Consider the following 13,410-nt stretch of genomic DNA (forward strand, 5'->3'; position numbering starts at 1 on the left):
GCTGAGGGAAAGTGAAAGAGCAACTGTGTGGGAACTTATATGCTGGCTGGGTCAACCCACCATCACAATAATTTAGGCTATTTAGATCAAATACTGATATGAGCTCACAGAATAATCAAACAATAGTTAAGCCTAAAAAAACCCTACTGTAAACACATTAGTACTTGAAATTCTGTTATGTTAAGCAAAGACAGAAATACCATAGAGATTTCATGACACATGGAGTTGTATTTTGTATCTGCTAGAGCAAGATTAGTGGTATAAATGACCCTCAGTCATGAAGATTATTTAGCTATCATTCACAAATTGCAGCAGCTCCAGAGTTGTGCTGTTTGAATATCTTATGATAGTATTCTATTTAATTTACTGTACACAGACTAAAAGTGGCAGTTTTGCAATATTGCTTTTTATTTCACTTTGGTGTCTGAGAGACCACAGAGACATAAGCAAAAGGGCAGTGAACAGGGCTTTAGGAAAATTGCAGGAGACAATCTTACTTCTGCTGCCATCTGAGTTTCACTGGTAGTGTCTGACACTCATGGGGGAAGCAAATTCATTAAATAGGGATGGAACTTAAAATAGTATTTAGCACAAGCACTCTACTTGTAATGTAGGACTGATGTCAGTTTTTTGACTCTTCAAGGATTGCTCACTCCTTGTATTCTCCTAAATCACTTTTTCACTATATCAAAGTGCAGCCACAGTAGATGAACATTTGTTGTTCTTCACCTTCTGCCTAAAGTCAAAGGACTGAGTTGTGCTCTTCAATTATGGACAATTGCAAGTGAGAAGCAATGCCTATTAGTCCATCAGTTTAGGACAAATGTGGCTTTGCAAAATGTGTTTCAGATTGAGTATCCCACTGCAGCATTTTCTCTGTTTGCAATTTATATCAACATAGTAAAACAGAGTATCTACTTGGTTTTAAAAGTCATAAGAATATTTGAATATGAGTGTTCATTAATGTGAAGTACATTGCTGTTGTATATAGGCCAGATACCAGTGCAAAATATCCTGGTTTATTGAAAGGCTGGACCTGATGCCAGCTTTCCAGGCCCTGCTAGAAATGAAGACAAAGGTCTCATTTTCAGAAATGACAGAACTTTTCTAACCAGATGCAGCTGGAGCAGCACTGATTTCCCAGAGGCCACTTAGCATCCCGTAGTTGATATTCAAGTCACACTTTTGAAAAATTTGGACTAGAGGATACTAACCCCATTTGTCCTTGTTTTTATATTTGGAAATATCAGCGAGCAACGTCTCTAGCCTGGTGGGTAGGTGTAGAGCTGTTTCTTTATTCGTACTGGTACTGTTTCCTAATCCAGGAGCAAAAGGCATGTGTGCATCAAATCCTGCACACCACTCTTAAAGTACTAAGTATCCACCACCCTGAGAACTAGTTTGTGTTCAGCTCAGGATTTATCAAGCATTAGGTACATTGCTTAGAATGAGCTTTTGGAGATTAATTTTCCCATTAAAATTAATTTAATATAAACACTTTGTAGCATTTGGGTAAATGCACTGCTTTTTCTAAATCTTATGCCTTACTGGCTAGACTACATGAGACTATTTAAGAAAAGCTATTGCATAGGAGAGCAATTCATCCATAGGAATTTTTAGTCACCTGTATGTTCACAAGACATTTTTAGTTACTTATGCAACTCTTTCTGGTGAATTTGAAAAACTCAGGACTAAAGAGCTATTTCTTGGCAAATGGTTAAGTTTTGTATTTCACCCTTATAGTCAGTCCTACTGTGCTTCCCTCAGTGGTAATGCTGAAATAGTTCTGAACTAGTAAAATAAACCTTTAAAAAGTTTCAAGCAGATTTTCTTGATTTAAAAATGATGATTTATGATTATGCGAACTACGTTTAATATGCATTAGGAATTCAAATGCTGTTGCAATAATTTTTTAGTAAAAGCTGCTTTTTAGAACTACCTTTGCACATTCTCTCCACAAGCAATAATTCTTCATCTATAGAGTAATTTATTTCTTCTGGTTTTAATATGTTACAGATGAATGGTTGTATGTCTTTCCTGTTAGAGCATTACAAGACAGGCCACTTTTGCATTAGGCTGGTACTACAACAGATACCTGTGGTGCTCTTCATGGTTCATGTGGTACTAATTTAAATGGGAAGTTGCACATATTTCATTGAAACACTTGGTAAAGCCAGCTTTCACAGAAGGGTGCAAATGATGGACTGTTCTCTGTGTGCAGCTGAACTGCTCTAAATGTGTCAGTGAGGGTTATGGATCATTTCATTCACCCATCAGCTCTGGTCCGCTGTGTGTACAAATCACAGTATAGTGTCATCCAACAGAACATTCCTGACAATACTAGAACATTTATAGTACTGCCATTTTTAATAGGAGTTCTGCAACCCTGTTTAAATGGTATTACTTCTTTAACTCTTTAAACTCTGAATTCAAAGTGATTTTTGGTTTCCTTCTCTGTTAGCTACAGTACCCCAGTTTGGATTTTTTGCTCATTTTTCTTGACTTCATGGCTAGTGGGAAAGGAAATAAGAGACACTTAAGGTTAAGGGTAAGTTAGATCTAGGACCTACATGCACAAAGCTTTCCATCTCCACAAATGGTATGCTATTTTCTGGGCTTTTTTTCTGGGGTTTTTTTGGTTGTTTTTTTTTTCCTTTAGAAGTGATCTTTGGATAATTCAATATCCCCTGAGCATACAGTGCCTTTAAATATCAAACAGTCCACCTTCATTCCCTGACAGGAATTGATTGAATTGATGATAAACGTTTTGTCATTAGTGAACCTTTTGTCTTTCCAGTGTAAGGATGAAAAACATTTTTGGCAGTTGACTACAGTATTTCCCCACTATCTAAACTTTACAGCTGAGAAAAGAAAGAAATGCAAATGAAACCTTGTCAGTGGCTCCTTCTCAAGGATGTAAGAAACTGTACCTAGTATAATTACAACTGTTATAAAAGGAAAGGCAAGTATTTTGTTTAGGGAGTGGTCAATTATTTAAGTGCTTACTTTTTTTCCTCTTACTCTTCCTGTGTTAGAACTGATCCCTTCTATTACTAATCAAGGGTTTTGAAAATTCATCTTCTCCTGAAGAACTTATCTAGGTGCAAGGGAGATTTTCACACTGGTGAAATTAAGGTGGCTTCTGACTCTTTGTACTGAAATTTTAAACTCTTTTTAAACCAAAGCTGACCGTGACTGGACATTGCCAGGCTTCTAACTTGTCCTTTCAGGTTACTCTGTGGACTACAGGAAGACTCATTGTCTATGTTAGGGACCAAAATTAGGCTTTTGAACCTATTCCATATGTTGCACAATTATGGATTTAGAAGCTTATACTTAAGAAATAGGGTTTGAGAAGTTTTAGTTCAAATTTCAACAATTGGTAATATCCCAAATCAGTTTGTTATACTTTAGCCTTTGAGAGTGGCTAATATTTGGTAAATGATACTTTGTATACCTAATTTCTGAGTTTATATAACACAGTGTTCTGCATATCTCCTAGATAACACAGGATTGCTTTGAAAGCAGCACTCATCAACAAAACAAGGCAGAAAACAGCATTATTTTTTAATTGGACAACAATTTATTTTTTTTTTTCTGAATGTGACTAAGCCTGCAAATCTGTCCTGGCTGAGGTTAATAATACCAGAAACATTTCTGACATCACTTAGCATTTTCTTTATTTGAAAATCAGATCCTGGCTCATCACTGGCAAACATTGTAAATGTAAGGATATCAGCCACAGAATATGGGTTACCTATTCCCTTCTAGCTGTGGTAGAAAATACTCTCTCATGAAAAACACAGCAAGTGTTACCAATGCTTTATTTTTGCTGTTCCAAACAAAACCCCTTGCTTATACTGTGTACACACATTAACAATGGGCCCACAAATAGGACTGTGGTGTCCCATGTATTTTTTTATTATTAATTTAAATGTACAATGGTTAAAATTTCTCTTAGGTTCTTCACAGAAACTGATTTTTTTTTCAGTGCTTTTAGGTATCAGATCAGAGGTAGTTTGGGAAGGTCATTCTCCAAAGCCACATAATGATATCTTCCTTCTGTCTTTTCATTCCTTCCTATTGACAGGATGCAATGGCAGCTCAAGAGGTTAAAGAAATAGGAAGATGAATAGGAATATCTTACAGTGTAATTTTTCCTTTTGCAAGAACTACTTACTTTATTCTCATATTTCATGTCAGGGTAAGGGCCAAGTTCTCCAAGGTTGGAACAAAATTCCTGTCATAATTTTTAAATTAGTGATAATTAACATGCACTTTATCTGACTTGAGAGTATGGCATAATTACTTCATGCATACTCTTGCTCCAGCACTAGCTTTTGATTCTAAGCTTCTGATTTTTCGGTAAATTTCAACACATATTTGCGAACATATTTGAAAAAAAAAAATCACACTGTAAAAAAAGAAAGTTATTAAGTTACTGTGAGGATAGTTTTGAACTTAGTTTTCTTCCTATGTGTGTGATCGAAAGTTTTCTCTTCTACCATTGACTTCATTGAGAGTAATGTGAATTACTATTTCTGCCTATGTAAATTAATGAAACTCTATACTGGCGTCAGTAAGGCTGTCAACATACAATAACTAAAGGATTTGATCATATTTATGTCTTTTGCCCTGTGAGATTATTACTTTTTTTAATCTTTGTTGGCAACATCTCCGCTCTCAGAGCTAGAGGGCAAGGGCCCTTTCTTGGCTTCTGCAGATATGCATGCTGTGTTATGGAGGCACTCCAGTTTCTCCTTAAATAAACCCTAACAATACCATTCATCCACCCTGTAAATGAAAAGAAAAGCCATTATACTTTCCAATTTCTGAAATTAAAGTTGACAGACAATGGCGATATGCTCTGAATATATGATTGAAATTATTTGCAAGATTAAAACACATAAATTGCTCCATTTCACACCATGTGTAAATAATGTCTCTTTTTGCCCCTTTATACAAAACTGTATATTTGGGAACAGTCACTTTTTCTTTAAAAAAATCTATTTGTTAAAAGTGAGACATGATTTCCTGCCAGGGAAGCTGACAGAGGGAAAAAAATGGTGATGGAGAGGATTCTTTTCATCTGCTTCTGAATGATCACTGTGTGATGCTTCTTCCTAAATTCCCTAGCTAAAAGCCAGCCTCACTACAGAAAAATTACTCATATCCATTTCCCAAATTGAGTAATGGCAAGCAGAGACTCTTGGAATATGTCTGTGCTTCACAATGAAAGGCTGTGTTGGACGTACTCTGGCGCGCTCGGAGCAAGCTGCTGAGTCTGTATAGCGCGGATACGAGCATGTGACGCAGGAGCCATAAAACCACATTAAAGTAGCATAGCCCTGACAGACAGGACTAATAAGCCCATATGCAGTGCCTCCTGCTCCAAAGATAACCCACTCCCAAATTGCTTGGGTACTGCAGTGTGGGACTTCACACACAGACAGTCTTGTCAAATGCCACACACAGGATTTCTATTCTCTTCCCTGGTTTCTGCAAGGGGAGGCTTATGGCTTCCTCTTTAGATCAGTATAGCTGGGTATTTGAAAGGCTGTACAGGGATGGGGCAAATCAAGAAAAAGCATAAAAGAAAATTTTGCTGAAGGGGGAAGTTCAGCATGGCTCACTGTTGCTACTGCTCTAAATTGCAATATTTTCTATGCGGAGTTCCTATTTAGGAGGATTGAAAATTGGTGATAACTATGATTTTTTTCAAAAGTGGTGGGGTTTTTTTACATTTTTTTTCCTACATAATGTGTATCTATGTGCTGTGCACCAAGCAATTTTCTTACATAAGCCTGTAGAGAAACATACTTGCCAGTGACACATGGTTGTAAGTTCAACATTATCTTGAAAATGTGGTTGTGATTGTTTGACAAAGCATTAGTAATGCAGGTTGTGTTTGACAAAAGCAATAATGATGAAAAATGTGATTAAAACTTTAAGAACCAGGCCACATTTCACAAATACTGATTGCTTAATCACCACTTACCCATTGACCAATATGACTCTAACAATGAACATTTGTTTTCAAGGAAACATGGCAAGTTCTAAACTGATTAACAAAACATTAAATGAGTTTTTCCTTTCCCATTCCTGTGTTCATTTTTTGAGCCCCAGTACATCGTATTCCTACATCTCACACAGTTATGCAATGTGCAGGTTAGAATTAGTGGAATTCCTAACCCATGAGAGAATTGCAAACTCTTTTCCTATTGATATTCCACAAAGGAAGTTAACTTGGAAACCAATGTGGTTTTGGGGGAAAACCTGAATAGAGGTCTTAGTGGTGTTCAGTTTTCAGGAGTTGGCATGTTGTTCAGTTTTGTCCAATTATCAATAAATAAGAGGGATTAGCTGCTGGTAATGGTGCAGTGGACAAAAGATGCAGGTCACATGCAGTGAATTCAGAAAAGTGAGAGTGTACTTAGGAAAAAAAGCTTTTCTAAATTAGTAATAAAAAGAGATGATTAGGTTAACTGTTTAGCTTCTAAAGTAGATAAATCCTGATGATATGAATTCACTGCTGAATTATACCCTGAGTGATATGTCAAGGTTCATCTAACTTTCATCTTCTTACTACAAAATAATCATTTAGCTCTTCATCTAACTTGCTGCAAAAAAAAAAGCCAAGCCTTTGGAAACTGATGAATATGACCTTGAGAACTGAAACTAAAAAGAAGACAAACAGAAAAGAAGTGAAACTTCAACTGGCTAAAATGTAGATTAATGATTTTAGAAGCTTAAATGTCACTCTATTTGACTGAAATTTGTCCTGAAAGGAAGACGAAAAATGCTTAAGTCTCTACATACAGAATGTGAGCTTTAACAGAAGGTGTTCAGTAAAGAAAGTATGTTGATTTATGTTATGAACAGTTCCCTAGCTTTTATATTCCCTCTTTCAGTATCAATTTAAGCAGTGAGGTAATCAAAGTTAATTAAGAAAAGTTTGGTATTTTGAGTTTAGAGATGCAGATGCTTTGAGACTGATATTTTACACTGCCCAGAAATCTGAGAAACAGTAGATCAGGAGTGATTCATACTCGCAAATTAGTTTGGAGGCTTGGAGCAGGGGGTAGAAAAGCACCTTCTACTAAGCACATAGAATCTAGATATCCAGTAAATCTTTGCCACACTAGTTCTTCAAGTGAACAGTAGAGAAGGACACAGTAAGGCATGTAAGCATCCAGCATCAGAAATTTTAGCCAGTAGAACATTATCTAAAATATGATATTACACACTATGCCATCAGCTGATAAATCCTACTGGACAACATATTCCCAATAGAATATCATACATAAGTAGTTTCTATCCAATTCATTGTATGTCTGAATAAATAATTTGTGGAACGAGTGAAAAGAGAGCTTATAGTATTTGCAACGTATTTTAATTTTAAAATCCCAATTTTTCTGAAAGCTGGCATGATATACACTCTCAGTTTTTCTTCAGTACATGGAAATTGATATTTCAAGTTAGTTTAAAGCCCTAGGTAACATGACAGGCACCGAAATGTCCAGTTGTAGTTCTGTTGTTTAAAATAACTGTCTTAGTCAGATGCCTCTTAAACGCCCTTTCATCATGCTTGTGCTGAGAGTGCCAGAAATAGAGATACCTCAGTCTGCTTTGTGTATTAGTTTTTGTCAAAAAGCATCAAAAGAAGAAAAAAAGACACGTCTGGGCAGCTTGTTCCATGAAGAAAATAAGCCACCAGCATCTTATAGATATTCTTTACATGCCTGCTCAGACATTCAAAGTTTGAGGATACAGAGGAGATGAAGGGCTGGGAGTACCAGAGCACAGCTCCCCTGTTTTATCCCATGGAGCTGACCAGAGCTGTTCAGGGGCTGTGCTGATGAGTTTCCAGAAGTTTACCTCTTTTCCAATCAGCTACCATATGGTATTAAACCCAATGCACATAGCAAGGGATGTTGTTCCATTTTGATTAGAGGAGGTTGGAGACACATATTCCATTTTATGAACTAAAATACCTGCTGCACTTGGCTTGTGGATTGTACTTTTCTCAGGTATATGGCCTGGAAAATGGCTGATCTGTGCCAAGTAAATGATGTTTATCAACTTTCAGCTTTTTTATGAACGCAGGGGAGAAAAATGTGTATAACAGGATTATAAAGACTTGAATCAAATCCAGACAAACTGTTCTTGTTTTCTAATCTGCAAACGTAAATACTGTTATATCTCTGAAAGTAGAAAAAAAGTGTAACTTTCAAAATAAAATTCTATTAAACTCCGCAAAGTTAATTAATGTAATAAATATGCCTGTGCTATATTAAGTGGCAAACCTAACACTATTATCTCTTTCTATTTTCTTCCTGGGTAACTCAGTACCATCAGTACTCTAAGGCCTTGAACCACATACAGTACACTCACTTAACTATCACCACCCAAAGCCAAGTATTTCAGGAATACACAGCAGCAAGTTATAAACAAAAAGTGGTTATGATTATATTGAGTAAAGTTTGGAGCCAGGATTTTCTATTGCAGTTTTATTGCAGAATGTTGTATTCCTTATTAAGAGGCTATAATTGCTGGAAGTGGGATAGAGTGTTTGTTTTATGAGACTATGATTCTATAATAAAGGCGGCAGAAAAGGAGATGACTGTCAGAGAAGTCAATGACACATATACTTAAGAACTTTATTCTTTACAATTTGGAGACCATGTCTTGTGATGTCAGCTAATCTTGTCACTTCTTATTCAGTCTCTACTGATAACTAACTGATTCACTAACTTGGTCTGCCTTACAATAATGGATATTCCATGAATCAAGTTGCCCATATACTACTTAGTGTACTGGTTCTGGATGTATAAATCACCTTTTATCTGAATTCCAAAAATTCAAAGATCAATCTCTTTTCTCACCATCTCTCACATTAAGAATATTCATGCATGAGATTGCAGAAAGTCATAAATATGAGTTGTCCTTTTTCTTCCCTTTTTGAGGAACAAAAATACTCCTATCATATTTGTTACAAGTTTCTGATGTTTTTGTCAACAATGCCAGCAAATGTTCCATTCTAATGAATTGTCACGTACAAGTTTCTCTCACCAGTCCTGTAGGGCTCTCTTGAGAATAGTGTAGTGCTGGTTAAAAGTAAAGGTATCCAGATCCAGACTTCCTACCAAAATCTTTTTACTCACTGGCTGATGGAGTCACTGGAGGCTGTCTCTGTGATCAGAGAAATGAGGGAAAGGGAAGCAGAGTCAATCTGCAAACTCCCATCTGTTAGGAGGGTTCAGGGCATGGTTTAGTGACTTAAAGATGCAAAAAAGAAAAGAAATCAGGGAGCTGAAGTATTTAAAGAAAGGTGTTTACAATTCAGTTCATGTTTGTGTTCTGATTGAGGATTTCTTCAATCAGAACACAAACACAATCAAAATCTAAGTTTTGTGTCCTTCGGCTCCTAAAGTCTCAATAAATTAATAAGTTCTGAATTCAGTACTTCCATAAAGTTTCCCAAACATTATCCACATTAATGGGATTCATTTCTTACAGTAGTTTATTCACTTTCTGATATTCCCTGTTCCAAGATGTGCTAAGTCTGACCCATACTTTTACTAGGCTTGCTGTACCAAAAGTCACATTGATGTTGTGAATTTCATTTTGACTGACACCATGAATAGCACAAAAATGTGGATCTATATTAATTAAATATTTAGTACACTGACAATATTTTAGTTATACTGGGATATAGTGACATGGATAATATACAGCTAGATATTTACCTTGTTCTTGGCAGGGAATGCTGGTTTATATGACCAAGTGGAAGATAGTCCTTTGCTCAGCCTGAGATACTGCCAGCTATCTCTGCTGTGGAGAAAAGAAATAGAAATGGAATTTCTTCCTTTTTATTGTGGCTATTGTTGTATTTGAGAAGTTATTAGAGGCTTGTTGGGTCTCTCCTCCTTTTTTTCTTTTTCATTTACTACAGTGGTTGACACTCCAGTATCAATGCCTAGGTTTTGTCATATTAAGAAATCATACATATGCAAGTAGGGGAATAAATTTACACACTTAATTCTTCACAACAGTTTTGGCAAGCAGTACTTACATTTTATCTTTACTGTAACTAGACTTTGTTTTTAATACACTACATTTCCTTTTACTTCTGAAATCTCCTCTAAAAGCTGGGTTGAATGAAAGGCAAAACCAGCCTCTTCTTCAAAAAGTGTATGAAAGACGAATGAGCAGAGACAATATATATAAAACAAAAAGAAAGGTACAGACACACACTTATGTTTGTTTCCATGTGCAACACTGTGATATGGATATGCTTTTCAGCTCATTTGTTTAAACAAAAATATAGTCTTTCAGGCCAGCCTTTTTGTTTTACACTGATGATAACGACACCCAAGTATATGTGGGGTCTAATGGAACAGTTAATCTATCTTTGAGGTAATACATTAATTAATGTAAGTAAAAGTGCAGAATTTAGTGCTCTGGGCTTTCATTTATTGTTCATTATTCTTTTTCCCTTTTAACAGTTCTGTCTGTGCTTAGGGATATGCACACACATTGTCTGACATTTCACTGTATATTAACTAACCAGTATCTTACAGCCATGTAAGGTGTAAAGAGCCAAGCTTAGAGAGGGTAGCAGAACCAACTCAAACTAAGTTCATTCTCCAAGGGCTAAAGATAAAAGTTATTGACTTGCAATAATAATTTTCCAAGGATATTTTAATTTCTTTTTAAAGAATATAAAATTGTTTTCAAAAATTAAAGTAAAAATTCAAATTTTTTGAGTTTCAGTAAAAACAATTAAGCATTGTAGGTACCTGAGCAGCAGCCTATGACTTCACTGCACTTCATGCATCACCTCACAAATCCCCTGATGCCCAAACCCTTGCATCACTCTTCACAAACACATTTCAACATATGCATTTCATTTGTTCCCTAAAAACATCCCCTAAGCCCACCATGCTGCATCTGTGTGAAAGATTTGCCAGCTGTGGATAAGCATGCTGTGATTGCTGACACTTGTGAGGCTGGAGGGGTATTAGGAAGAGCAGAAATGCTCAGAAACCTTTAGGTGGGAGAATTTCCCTCATCAGTTAATCAAGCAGAGGACTGGTTCTGTGTGACTCTAAGATAGCCCTAAGTTTCTTCTGCAGCAATAGGGACTGTACAGAGCCACAACTAAGGCATGACTGCACAAGACAAAAGCTCCAAATAGAGTGAAAATGTCAAAATATATGAGAAGAGGTTCAGTTCTGAAAGCGCTCACTTCACTCTTGCATATGTACATAAGATGTTTCTCAGCAACTTGATTAAAACCCTTGGGTGTAAATATGCAAAAAAGGTAAACCTTTCTGCTCAGGAGAGTCCTTATCCCACAATTCCTGAGCAATTTATCGTGCAAATAGGAGCTCTGCCATAAAAAGACACTTAGGTATCGGACAGCTTCCTATACACTGGGCACAATTCCCTGGCAAACTGCACACCTTCCCAACCCCAAGAGAATGATAGAAGTTCATGGAGAGTTGGTGCTCTCTACTAAGAGAAAACCTTCAGCTCTGCAACCACACCAGGTGTTGTACCATTATCCTCAAGGGCATGAGAAAAACATTCTTTTTTATACTTGTGATGTCCTTCTTTCATCCACAGGGTCACGTTTCAGCTCGCTGTCATGCACGGGTCTCCTTGTGCTTGTCTCCTGGAATACTGTCTCTTCCCTCTCCTGCACAGACAGCTCCCAGCCTCCCTGTTAAAAAGCTCCTCCAGTTTGTGGCAAGGGTTCCTGTAGATGAGGAATGGAGGACGTGGAGAACATGAGTGTGAAACATGGATCAGGCCAGACTGCCTAGAGAGGCATTTGCTTTTGGAGACAGGAACTTCACAGCTGTGGTCTTTCCAGACTCCATGTGCACGTACCCTCCAGCACACTCACAAACTACAAATAAGGTTTTTCCTTATTGTCCCAAATGGGACAGGCTACCCGCAGCCCAGAGGCTGTTTTAAACTGTGTGAGCAATCAGGGAAAGCTTAAAAGTACATTTATCCTGCCAGTCGGAGATATGTGGTTTACTTGATGTAACAGATGCATATAAAGGCCTAAGGATTCTTTGATAAAAGAGATGCAGTTATGTATGTATCTGAGAGATGATGGAGGTTTAAATGTGCCTTTTCTCACCTCTTTCTTACCATTTTCTGAGCTCCCCCCTTCTGATCCACTGATATGTGACAAGTATATGTATACTGACATATATGTGTATATTCATATATAAATTTTTTTTAATATGTATGCATAAATGAGCTTGAACTTCTCCGGTCTGCGCATGAACAGTTTATGGGTAAGTTATACCCCTTAAAATTGCTGAACTTGTCCCAGATAGACATGGATAAATGGATCACTAGCTATACAAATTGATCAGAGAATCCTGTTCTTGCTAAATAGATATTAAAACAATGTCAAGATTCAGTATGACAATCTTAATGGTTTCAACTGAAAAAATATCCTAATGTTGGAAGTCTAAATAACAAAAAACACCTCAGAAAGGCCCATCGTGGTAAATGGATCTGCACCTGTGGGAAACATCAAAGTCAGCATGTCTTTTCCTTTGAACTGGATTCTCTTTTATCATCCATTTTTCTTCTATGTGTTTATATATAAAAATACAATATTATTAGCACTCTGTCATCTCTCCACCAATATCATGAGTTTATACAAGTCAGAGCAATAGATAAATTACATTTTCTTTGGCGATATTAGTGCAAGCAGAGGGAATTTATATATCCGTTCCTATCCAAAAACGTGATGGCAAAATTTTCAAATGCTTCTTTCAAGGGTCTGCTTCCACTAAAATCACTATTGCTTCAGAAATTCATACAAACTCTGCCGCTTCCAAAAATCACATGAATTTTCTATTAGTGGAACTTCCTTCTATGTTGTCTTAAGACTGAGCGAGATATATATACTGTAAATAGATACAATAAAAATTGAATTCAGAAGGGTTTTTTTGTTCTGTAACTAACTATGGGTGGAGAAAGGTTGGGTCACATGCATGGTACAAATACATTCAGTGATACCAATTTCCTGTAGTGTTTGCCCAATAGATTGCTCATAAATATTAATGGATTTTTTTCAGCTTTTTTTTTTTTTTCCATGTTAGTGGTACCATTTTAAGGAATAGTCATAGATTAAAGGCCACATTTTGACAATCTAGCAAGAAAATTATTCTAAAGACTGTCAAATATTAAGATCCTTAAAATGAAGCTAAATATGCATTCCTTATCCATAACCCCATTATTAATAAATTAAACAGTATTGTTGGATTATTCCTTTTCGGAGTCTAAGAAAATAAATTGCCTCAACTTTAGGCTAAGTTCTTCACAAAAGGTAGCAATATTACTATTCATTTCAAGAAACCTGCCAAAACCCCTCAT

Source organism: Passer montanus, unplaced genomic scaffold (assembly GCF_014805655.1).
Source record: "Passer montanus isolate IOZ18808 unplaced genomic scaffold, ASM1480565v1 scaffold3, whole genome shotgun sequence".
Taxonomy (NCBI): domain Eukaryota; kingdom Metazoa; phylum Chordata; class Aves; order Passeriformes; family Passeridae; genus Passer; species Passer montanus.